Here is an 11,049-nt window from a genome sequence, read left to right as displayed (position 1 = left end):
ATTACAATAGAAAACTTTGCATATTTCAGAATAAAATACAAAAACTATAAAAAACAAATTAAAAATAGAAATCAATTTATCTGGAAGTTTTGAAAATAACAGTGAAAAATAGAAGATCCAAAATTCTGCAACTTTGTGACAAAAGAGTTTGAGAAGGGATTGAAAATTCTTGAAAAAGTGAATCTCCTTTATTGGTAATTTTCACTCATCTTACTCTATCTATTCGAACAAATACCCAAAACTTTTATATAAAGAGAATTGATGAAAATCGGCACCAAAATGCTTGTGCTTAAACATGCATAAGTTCATGTATATTACAATAGTAGTTTGATTGAGATGCTAATCGTAAGCTAAACATTAATATTTAGGAAGAGTAAGAAAAAATAATTTTGTTATTCAAGTTTTTTTATTGTTGTTGCCTTCAAAAACTCACAGTTACTTATTCTAATTATGTTTGAATATATCGGCATTAATTGTATTTTAAATTACAATATACACTGAGGCAAAAAATTATGACCACCCATTCTGTTTCTTGCCAACCAGACTGCACAGCTGTCGGAAACAGTCGGTGGTGACGGTATCCTGGTATGGGATTGTTCTCGTGGATATCACTCATCCTTTCATCCTCATTGAACACACCTTGCCTGGTAATTCTTACCTGGAGATTGTTTCGGACACCAGATATTGCCCTGCATGATGATAATGTAGCCCCATGGATCTGAAATCTTCCAGCAATACACACTCCCCTGGTCGTAAAGCTTGCATCTTAACAAGCATGTTTGAATATATCCAATCATATCATATGTTCCCCCTGCCGCCAGTTTTCTTGATTTGAATCTCATCAAACATTTGTGGGATCATGTGGAACATAGCATGCCCCTCCTCCGGTCGACACCAATGCCTCGCTCTCGATTGCTGACCTCTGGGACATTGTTCTGTCTGGCTGGTTCAGAATATTTCAGGGACACCTTCCGTAGTGTAGTGGAGTCGGTGCCAAGACAGGTGCAAGAGTGGTCGTCTCGGCCAAAGGAGACCCAACGCGCCGCTACATACTATGATAAAGTTTTGACTCAATGTATATGCAATCAGTTGCGCATGACAGCTTGGTAAAAGGCACGTTATTCTCTGAAACATCATTCATATAGAGAAATTTTAAGAGGTTACCTTCGTTGCTTTTTGCAAAGCTCTACATGTATCGGTAAGCAATAGTATTATGTGAATCCCATCTTTGAAAGGTTGTAAACCTTTCGTATCATGGATGACCTAAGGGTTAGATAGATAATCCTGTTCTCCTGCTCCAGAAATCAAATATGGAACTTTTTCAAGCCACTTTAGTCTTCAGTAAGCAGTGCGATGGTTTCACCCAGGTGAACGAAAATTATATACTACCTAGACATTCATAAACGTCCATATCTATTAAGCTAAAGATATTTTTCATAGCTACAACGGAATTTGAGCTTACTAGTCGGAATTGTGACTATATTATTGATGTTGCCGTTCAGCGTCGAACTGTGTCGTGAAGGGGTACGGTACACACGCCCCTTCGATATGTGCATCAGTGGGATATAAAGAATTGTAAAGGAACAGGTACTTGGTTCCTCTACAGATATGGAGCACAGAAATTATTGTCAAAGAACTGCAATTATAGCAATGAATTTCAATGCATTTTGCTGAACCTACTTTTTATCCAATGGTGAATTTCTAAAATTTGTGAAGTATTTCCTTAGCAGCATTACATAGCCTGTGATTGGACCTTCTGAGGTCCTTATTTATATCTTATTAAACTAGCATTCATTATTCTGACCAAAATGATCGGTAAAACATTTAATTGATACCAAAAAAGAATGAAAGCATTGAATAAGTTTTATCTCCAGAATTAGTAATTACAAAACTTGAAATAAATTAATTTTTGAACATCTAAGCTGTAACATAGCCTATACGAAAGTTAGTCTAGAGCACTCTTTGTTTTGTTGGCTCAGTGACGAAATCTTTCCATATGGATGCTTGCAACCCTGACCTGGTTAACACAACCTGGTTGTTACATAATTAGCTCACATCAACATCACAGCACGGACTGGCCACCTAATGCATTATTAACAAAACTATCAATTAAAATCAGAAACAACCATTACAAAGATATAACATTAAAGAAAACATTTTACATCAGTCCTCTGAGATGACTTGATCGTGCGATCAACCATCTGTTTTGTTAATTTATTAGATCTTTATTTAAGCGATCTTTTTTGAAATGCATCCTGGGAGTAAATTGAGAAATTTCCTGTATTATTGCCATATAATCCTGTATACATTAGTACTTCATTATTGTGGAGGTCTCCAACTTATGGGCTAAGTGACAAATATTTGGGTATACAAAATGAGCATCAGAAAAATTAAAGAAATTAATATGAAGTCTGAGTTTAATTTGTCGAATCGTTTTTATTTATTTTTCAGAATCTGAAATATATTTAAGAAATTCGTAAAGGAAAATATTATATTCAGAAATTTCGTAAGCTAACTGGAACAAATAAGTATTCGTTTTTATTTTCTCCATAAATCAATGTTATTTTATAGTTGTTTTGAAATTTGTTTATTAAATCAATATTATTCACTGAGAGCTAAACGATTCTCCTTTCTTCGGTATTCATGTAAAACATGCAAACCAGCTTGAAAACCAATCAACAGACAATACACTAGTCTCGTAGTCTTTGTTGCTTCTGCTGTAAATTCAAAGAATCTCTCTTTTCCGAAATCAGCGATTCTGCATATTGGGCTGAAATTCACCTGTGTATTAGAAATAGTTTGTAATGTTTAAATGAATTTAAACTAATTAAAATCAGGCTAGTGAAATTCATCAAAAAAGGAAGACAGGCAGAAATCGGCAAAGGATTACTGGTGGGCTACAGCTTATGAAATAATCCCGACACCAATTATTTCATTAGTAACAGTTGTAGTTTTTTTCAATGGAATAGTAATCCCTTAATCCTGATCATATGCTGTAAAGAATTCATCGAGTCAGGTTATTTTTCCTTGAAAACATTATCTACTGTTTCCCCTGCTACAAAAAGTCCGAGAGTGGGGAATTCCTGACTGGTAGCGCGTGAGGCATGCTATATTTAGGAAATAACGTACTTCATATGCCATGTTCCTTCCCTTATTCTTGACTAAGAAAATCCTTGAATGTTGTGGGACAGCATGCTGTTGCAGTCCTTGTATACGAGTTTCTAGGTCTTACTGCATTTCCTATAGGTTACGGGAGACAAACTGCTATAGGGGTTTTGTGGTTGCCTATTTTCCACAGTGAGGAAATTTTACTCTCTCACGGTAACAGATAAGGTGGAAAGCATAGATAATAGCAAACGTGCTATTTAGTTCAGGTTGCGATCTTGATTAAATTTTATTCCATTTTCATTGTTGACCTAAACTGGCATTGACGGCTTTGGATTTGAATTACGACCGAAGCAACTAAAGCTCGAAGTCAGTATTATATGTCCATTAATTTCGTGTGCTCTGTTTGCTTGTTTTGAGTAGCGAAAAAAAAACCTGTTTCCATTAGGAAGCAATGCTGGCACCTTATATAAGGTTAATATCAGTATTTATAACTTGGCATTTCGCTCTCTCTCTCTAAACAGCACTTCTCAGCTCTACAACATGTAATACTAATATAAATCCAAATCCGCCCAAGCTTAGAATATTGTTCTCACATTTGGAATGGTGCACCAGAAACTTCCCTTGAAGAAATGGTACTGTTCAGAAAATGAAAATCCGATTAATGCGCAGTACAAAATGCAAGCAAGAAAGGTGACAAGTATAATAAGAAAGGCCAAATCGGATTATGAAAGAAAATTAGCTAAGCAGCCAAAGTAAACCCAAAAGAGTTTTTCGTTATGTATCAAGAGAAAAAATGACTATTGTAGGAGGAATTTAATCAATGCTTGTGGTAGGAGGTGACAGTGGCAAAAGAAATACACTATCTACCAATAATTGTCTAGACACCATGTTATTTGAAGTTATGGAACATTCCAGAAGTCACCGAGTTCATGTCGAGTAGCCATACAGGTGGTATGGCAACTCGGTGACTTTGAGAAAGATGCCATCATGGGCTGTCACATTGGTGGTATGTCCATATGTGCCAATGCTGCTCAACCAGAGCATCCAAAATCAATGGTTGGCAATGTGATTAACAAATGGAGACATTCTGACATCATTAGTACAGGAAAACACCCAGGGCAGCCAGTGAAACTGACTGACAGAGACAGGAGGGTGTTAAACAGGTGGCATGCAAAAATCGGCTACAGTTAGCACAGACCATCCATGATGACTTCCAGAGCACCAGTAACATCATGGTAAGCATTAATACTGTTTGAAAAGATCTCCATTTACTGGGTTTCCACAGAAGAGCAGTGGCACACAAGCCAAACATCACAACAATGAACATGGCAGCTCATCTAGCATGGTGTAAAGAGCATGTGAACTGGACAATTGACCAGTGGAAAATGGTATTCTGTAGCGATGAATCAATGTTCACCTGTTTCCAGTCTGATGGCAGGGTGTGGAGGCAGCTTGGTGAATGCTTATTACTACAGTGTGTTGCACCCACAGTAAAGTTTGGTGGTGGAGGATTAATGGTGTGGGGATGCATTCAGCTAGTTTGGAGTGGAACACTACCTTGGTATTCTGGATAATCAGGTGCAGCCTACACTGTGGAGTTTTTATGCAATGGACCTGTGTTACTATCAAGACAACAATGCTCTATGCCACAAAGCTGCAGCTGTTATGGAATGGTATGAAGAGATGGATGTTAAATGACTGCCCTGGTCTGCACAGAGTCCTGACCTCAACTCCCATCAAACACCTGTGGGACGAACTGGAGCGGCAATTGAGGTCCAGAGCAGTAGGCCCTCAATCTGTCACTAATCTAATAATCAATGGTAAAAAGTACAATTCGTGCCTGATCGATTACTGTACTAATAGTTCATTTTATATGGTACTCTTTTAGGAAAGATAAAAAATGAATGCAAAGTAAATGTTTAATAAATACTTGTACCTACATTAGTTACTGCAATTTTTTTTTAATCAAAAGAAGTTATAAAGAGTCGTTTGAACAGTTTTAGTTTTTTTTTTCTTATCGGCATAAATTCTACGCTAACAAGCAAAATGACGCTCCAGACCTCGGCAAACAAGCATCCTTCGATTAACATCTGGATCCATATCCATTACTTGCTGCTTAAGCGATTCTAAACTGTGAAATATTCCACCCAGTTCTTTGACTGTTATTTCCTTTAGACCTCATCTTCACATTCCATTTGTTCACTGTCTTCATATGTGCGTTGTTCAATTTCAAGAAGATCGTTGCCACTGAAATCTTTTGAATTTGAATCCAATAATTCTTTAACATCTTCTGCATCAATACCATCAAAACTGAGGTCTTCACCAATTGCAATGATTTCTTTGACCATGTTGTTCACAGGATTTTGAAAACAACCTAAGTCATTAGCGCATTCTGGCAGAAGGTTTTTCCAAACAGCTTTCATGCAACTTCTAGTTGCATGAAATTATGTTACATTTTTTCCAAAATTTGTGGAGCGTAATCACATTTTCTCCCGTTGTTGTTTCTACTGCCTTGGAGAATGGCTTTTTAAGAAAATAGGCTTTGAAAGTTGCAATGATGCCATGTCCATGGGTTGTAGCAATGATGTTGTATTTGCTGGGAAAAATAAAACTTTCACATTCTCACACAGATCATTAAGAGAATTTGGATGACCACTAGGCTAGTGGCACGAGCATGATTTTGCATGGTAAATTTAAAGGCACGTTAATCAAGGGGTATATCAAGGGATTGCTGCAATTAATTTCGCCGCGATAATCAAATCCGTGTTAAACAAAACCACGTTAAGCAAGGGATACCTGTATTTGGTATTAAGCTTTTGTCCCTTAGTCAATTTTCATCTCTATAATGATTACTTGCCTCTCAATCATTGTCATTAAGATCTGTAGCTCAGGATTTCTTTATTTTTTTTTTTTTCTATTTAGTATATGTCTGATCGTTTATGTATCTATCAAAATAATATATTATGGATTTTTTTTTATTATTATTTTTATTTTATACTTCTAAAATGTCTACATTTTTTATTTAGGTCTCATGTATCACTGCTGAATGTATGTATTGCATTTTGGGAATTTTGAGTGATCTTGTGGTCATGTCCATGTATCTGGTTGGCAAAGAAAGGTTCAGTTCTTGTCATTGATGAGATGATTCTTTTTTTGTCTTCAGTTAATTTGAGCTTGAACATCAGAAGTCTTGGAAATTGTTTTATTATGCTTAAAACATTCAGCATTCTTCTCTAATGCCTTAAAAATTGCTTCATTAACCTTGATTTTATATGAGGCAATGCTATTAGAAGATTCCTTAGATCCACTAATTACAGAAAATATATTTTTAATTTTGGAATTATAAATTCTTGCCTTTGTCACTGCTGTTTTGCCCAGTGATGATTAGACACTGCTGTACCCTTTGAAAAAAAAAAACATGGCATTAACTGACCTTCCCAGAAGTGCTGAGAACTTTCAAATATATACAAATTATCCATTCGTGTTCTCTATATTTTACTTTATCAAGAGGCTCAATGTTTTAGTAAGCCTCTTTTAAGTGAACAGAAATGAATAGACTACATGGATCAAAGTAGAAATATTGCCCATTCTGATGTAGCATTTTTTAATTTTTTGTTTGTTTTTAGATGAGTCAGTGAACAATTTCTATTGATATGGGTCATATACTTAGGCAGGCACCTAGTTACAAGCCCAAACATATTTTATTACACTTGTAACCCTATGGCTAAAAGTGTGTTATAAATTAATTTTCACAATTTCTATGTCAAGAACATGAAGTCCCGGTTTTTAATTTTGAATCTTGACCTCAGAATCATTTGGTAGTCCTAAATCTCTTGCAAGCTCATTTAATTTGCTTTTTTTTGTAAACTATTGTAGTTCACAATAGTGAATTATTGTAGTACTTACTAGACTCAGCTTCAGACTAGTAAGAATCATGTTCATCACTTATACTGACATCACATTTATGCCAAATCAGGTGACACAACTGTATTAAGTAGGTCTTGTGGTGAAGGTATAGGTTGATTAGGTCCCAAGCCTTAAGGGAAACAGAAGATTTGAACAAGAAATGCACTTTTGATTTGTTTTGTCATTTAGGTACAATTTATGTTAAGTACAATTTATGTCTTGTATGTTAAGTACAATGGTAGTCTTCTTATGGTTCAAAGTTGGTTTGCATACACTTGGATAAACAACACTTGCCAGCCTAGATGGCTGAGTGGTTAGCATATCCAGTCTCCAGCCTAAAAGCTGCAGGTTCTAATCCTGCCATGAGCATGTGATTGTCTGCAAAAGCAGCAGTGGTAGTCAGTAAATGGCGTTGGTGGATTGAGTGAGTGGTGGGGGGACAGAGAGTTTATGTCCTCCCTTGATGAGTCTTTGGACTCCCTGGAGGTGTCACGTAATAATAATAATAATAATAATAATAATAATACCTTCTCCCCGGCCCCCTTTTCCCATAAACCCTTCCCCTTCCTCTAAAAAACAGTTTCTATTTTCAGCCCCCTTTTTCATCTTTTTCTCACCCTGAAAAAAGCACTCAGCCCACCCTTAAAAATAATATATGTATATATTATATAAAAAAAAACTTTTTTTTTTTTTCAAATTAATTCTCCCACATTGCCTAAGCCCCCCCCCACTCCCCTTTCAGCACCATAACAGCAGAAGTATGCACACCGCAGAAAGAAGACAGGCAACAACATCCAAGAAAAGGTATGTGCGAATTTTCTTCTATTATGCCACATATATTTGTCTCTAAAATACATCTGCAATGCCCAAAGAATTCTTGAGTAAAAAACCAATGACATTAAAAAAAGGGGTGCTCCTAAACAAAAGCAGGCAAAATAAAAATAGCCTTAAAGATAATAGTTTTTAAGAGGAGTAACATGGGAGTTTTCCCAGAAATAATACGTATAATAATGATAATAATAATATTACACCATCAGAATAGCAAAATAAAGATTTCTGGTACCTTGAATCTGTCTGCAATTGTTGAAGAGATGGCTTCAACATAAAGTCTCCCATACATTTGTGAGGAACTTTATGTGGTTCCCACAGTTTATATTTGGATCTCCAAATTGCATCTAAAGATATGCATAACATGCAATTTTGTATATTTCTATAATGGTTTTATGCATCATGAAACATCTTTTTCACCACAAAACCATCACAGATATAACATGATTTGCCTGGACTACTTACACATGTTCTTGATGACATGATGTGTAACTGTAAATAAAACTCAACATAAAAAAGGAAGGCAAGGTGCTCAAACAGGACTGAGCTTGACATATTGTGATGATGTTCAACCACTTCTTTATTTGCACTACCTGTCAATTTTACTTCTCATGAAGTCTAGAATCTTCTTTTATAGAGGACATGCTAAATACTATCATAATACATATTTCTAACTTCACAGATATGAAAAAAAATTAATGAAATATAGAGAAGAAGAGTCTGCTATATGCAGGCTGGTTGGCAAAGTGGTTAGTGTATCCACTCTCCAACCAGTATGCTGCAGTTTCAAATCTCACCATGGGCAATGGTTAGTTTGTTATTTCATCGCTCAGTATGAGACTAATGTCCAGCTAATTGTAAGCCTGAAGTGCCTTGAAAAGTTCTATGTTTGGTCTCTGGAGCAAGGTTCCAGGCTCTGTAAAAATTAAATAAAAATATAACATGTATGTATATAAAAATAAAATATATATAAAATAAAAACTTAATAAAAATAAAATAAAAAGCCCACCATGAAAGGTTTTTGTAAACCTTTTGCAATTTGAGCCTGCCATAGTACAAATATACCATAGCAGGCTTCCACTTGCAAACTGTTTACAAAACCTTTCACGGATGGGCACCACATAAGATTAAATGTCATGAAGAATCTGTATGTCATAGGAAAAGACAGTAATTTTCACACTCGTTGTACTTTAACAACTAAGTGACAGTTAAATCTTTTAGACTTTATGCCTATAAAACCATCATACATAGATAAGTATACTAAAAGAAAGGAACAGTGAACTGGAGTGGAGATAAACAACAATGGTACGTACTTCTAAATTTGTGGATTGATAGCTAGTATTTGTAAGCCAATTTTATTTTGAATTTATTGTTCTGATTGATTTAATAGACTGTATTAATTAATGTTCTTGGATGTGTTCTTTAAAAATTACTGATAATCTTCTATCCATCTTGCTAAACCTTTCTGCATCTAATGGTTAACAGTGAGCAGGTTGAGAGAAGTAAGAAGCAACTCTGAGTGATCATATATATATATATTCACACATACATACACGTGCACATTATATGAATAAACAATTCAATTACAAAAGTAAGTTATAGTTTTTCCTAAACTTCAGAGTCCTTCGGGGCATTGACCAAATGACCCACCTGATCTCTGTTATGGCCTGTTAGTAGGTCTCATGATTAAATTCTTGCCTTTTCTGAAAAACATCTTTGTGCATGGAATAAAATGTATAATAACTTCCTCTTATAAAGCCACTCTGTTCCTTCAAAATGTCTTCATTTTCCTTTTTAAATTTATGATTTCTCCATATTTTGCAACTTATTTTCAACAGGCTTCTCATTCTATAAACTGTCAAATCAGTTACTGGCCTTCAAATATAATATCAGTGTATTATTTTAATGGGAGGTAAGATGTTTCTAATAAAATTCTTTTCAGTAAATTGAATGATTCATTATATAAACTATGCCAAATCAAGATGAGACAAAGTGTGCTATCTCAGAAAACTGAGCATGTGTTCTCACACATAGTTTTTTTTGTGTGTGTGTGTGTGCGTGCGCACTCTATAATTTCCATTCACAGTGAAAATCTAACATTTTGAGAGATATAAGACCTTGTCACTTCCATATGGAACTAGCTAATTCATCTTCAGTTTAAAATTCCCTATAAATATTTTTTGCATTACATGCATTTGTGCTGCTTTAATGAAAAATGTTAAAAGGAGTGGAAGAGAAAATTCTGCCCTTAATTTTGGTAGCAATGGGTATGATGGCATGGCAAGGGCATGCTTATTTTTATATAACAGTCGTGATAGACTTTGCCATTCCCTACCACAAGTTATCAGTTGTCAATCTTTCATATCTGTCATGACCTGCTTTTCAGACTTAAGATCTTCACATCTTTCCCCAATAATGCTGTGAGGAGAGCATATTATGCCTGTTATATGTGTGTCTGTTCTCTGACTGATTGATCTGTTTTACAGGAGTTTCTGAAAATCCTGTCTCACATCTCTATGTGAAATCAGCTAACTGGTCTTCAAGGGAATGGTCCTTGTAAATGTACCTCATTGTAAATGTTCCTCATATCCTAGAAGGGATTTGCACCTAAATCTTTTCACCCAGAGGATATATTTCTTCTTCCAAATGTGTTAAGCAGATGTTTCATGAATTTGACATTTCCACTGTCACTGATATGAACACAATGTGAACATTCATAAAATCTGAATTTCTCAAAATAGGTGTTCATATACCTAGTTAAGTATTTGCATAAGTTTAATTTGGAAGGTGGGAATGTTTTACCTTCAAACTACTAATGCTTGCCAAATGTAAATGCAAATAATTATGTTATGCATTGTGGTGAAATACAAATATTATGATCAAAGGGCTCTGAATATATTATTTTGAAGGTAAGCAGTGGTTATTACCTCAGCATACCAGCTACTACTGAACCATTATTACAGGAAGGAGAAGGAATGAGGAAGAAGCATCTTTCCTTAGATTGGACGATTTGTAATACAGGCTGGTAAAAGAAGGAGAGGATAAGATGTAGGTTATACATTAATTGAAAAGAAATTTCAAAGGGAAGTTTTGAAGAGATGAAGAGAGAAGTTTAGACAATGCTGGGAGCAAAAGGAAAGGGGATTAGGGACAGGATATTTGTTAAGAAGTTAGGCTTTAGAATTCGGTAGGTTTGGTCTATCTTCC

The sequence above is a fragment of the Typopeltis vanoorti genome, chromosome 3, assembly GCF_054136105.1.
Source record: "Typopeltis vanoorti isolate ZY-2024b chromosome 3, IOZ_Tvanoo_1.0, whole genome shotgun sequence".
NCBI classification, from domain to species: Eukaryota; Metazoa; Arthropoda; class Arachnida; order Uropygi; family Thelyphonidae; genus Typopeltis; species Typopeltis vanoorti.
This window is presented reverse-complemented; position numbering follows the sequence as displayed.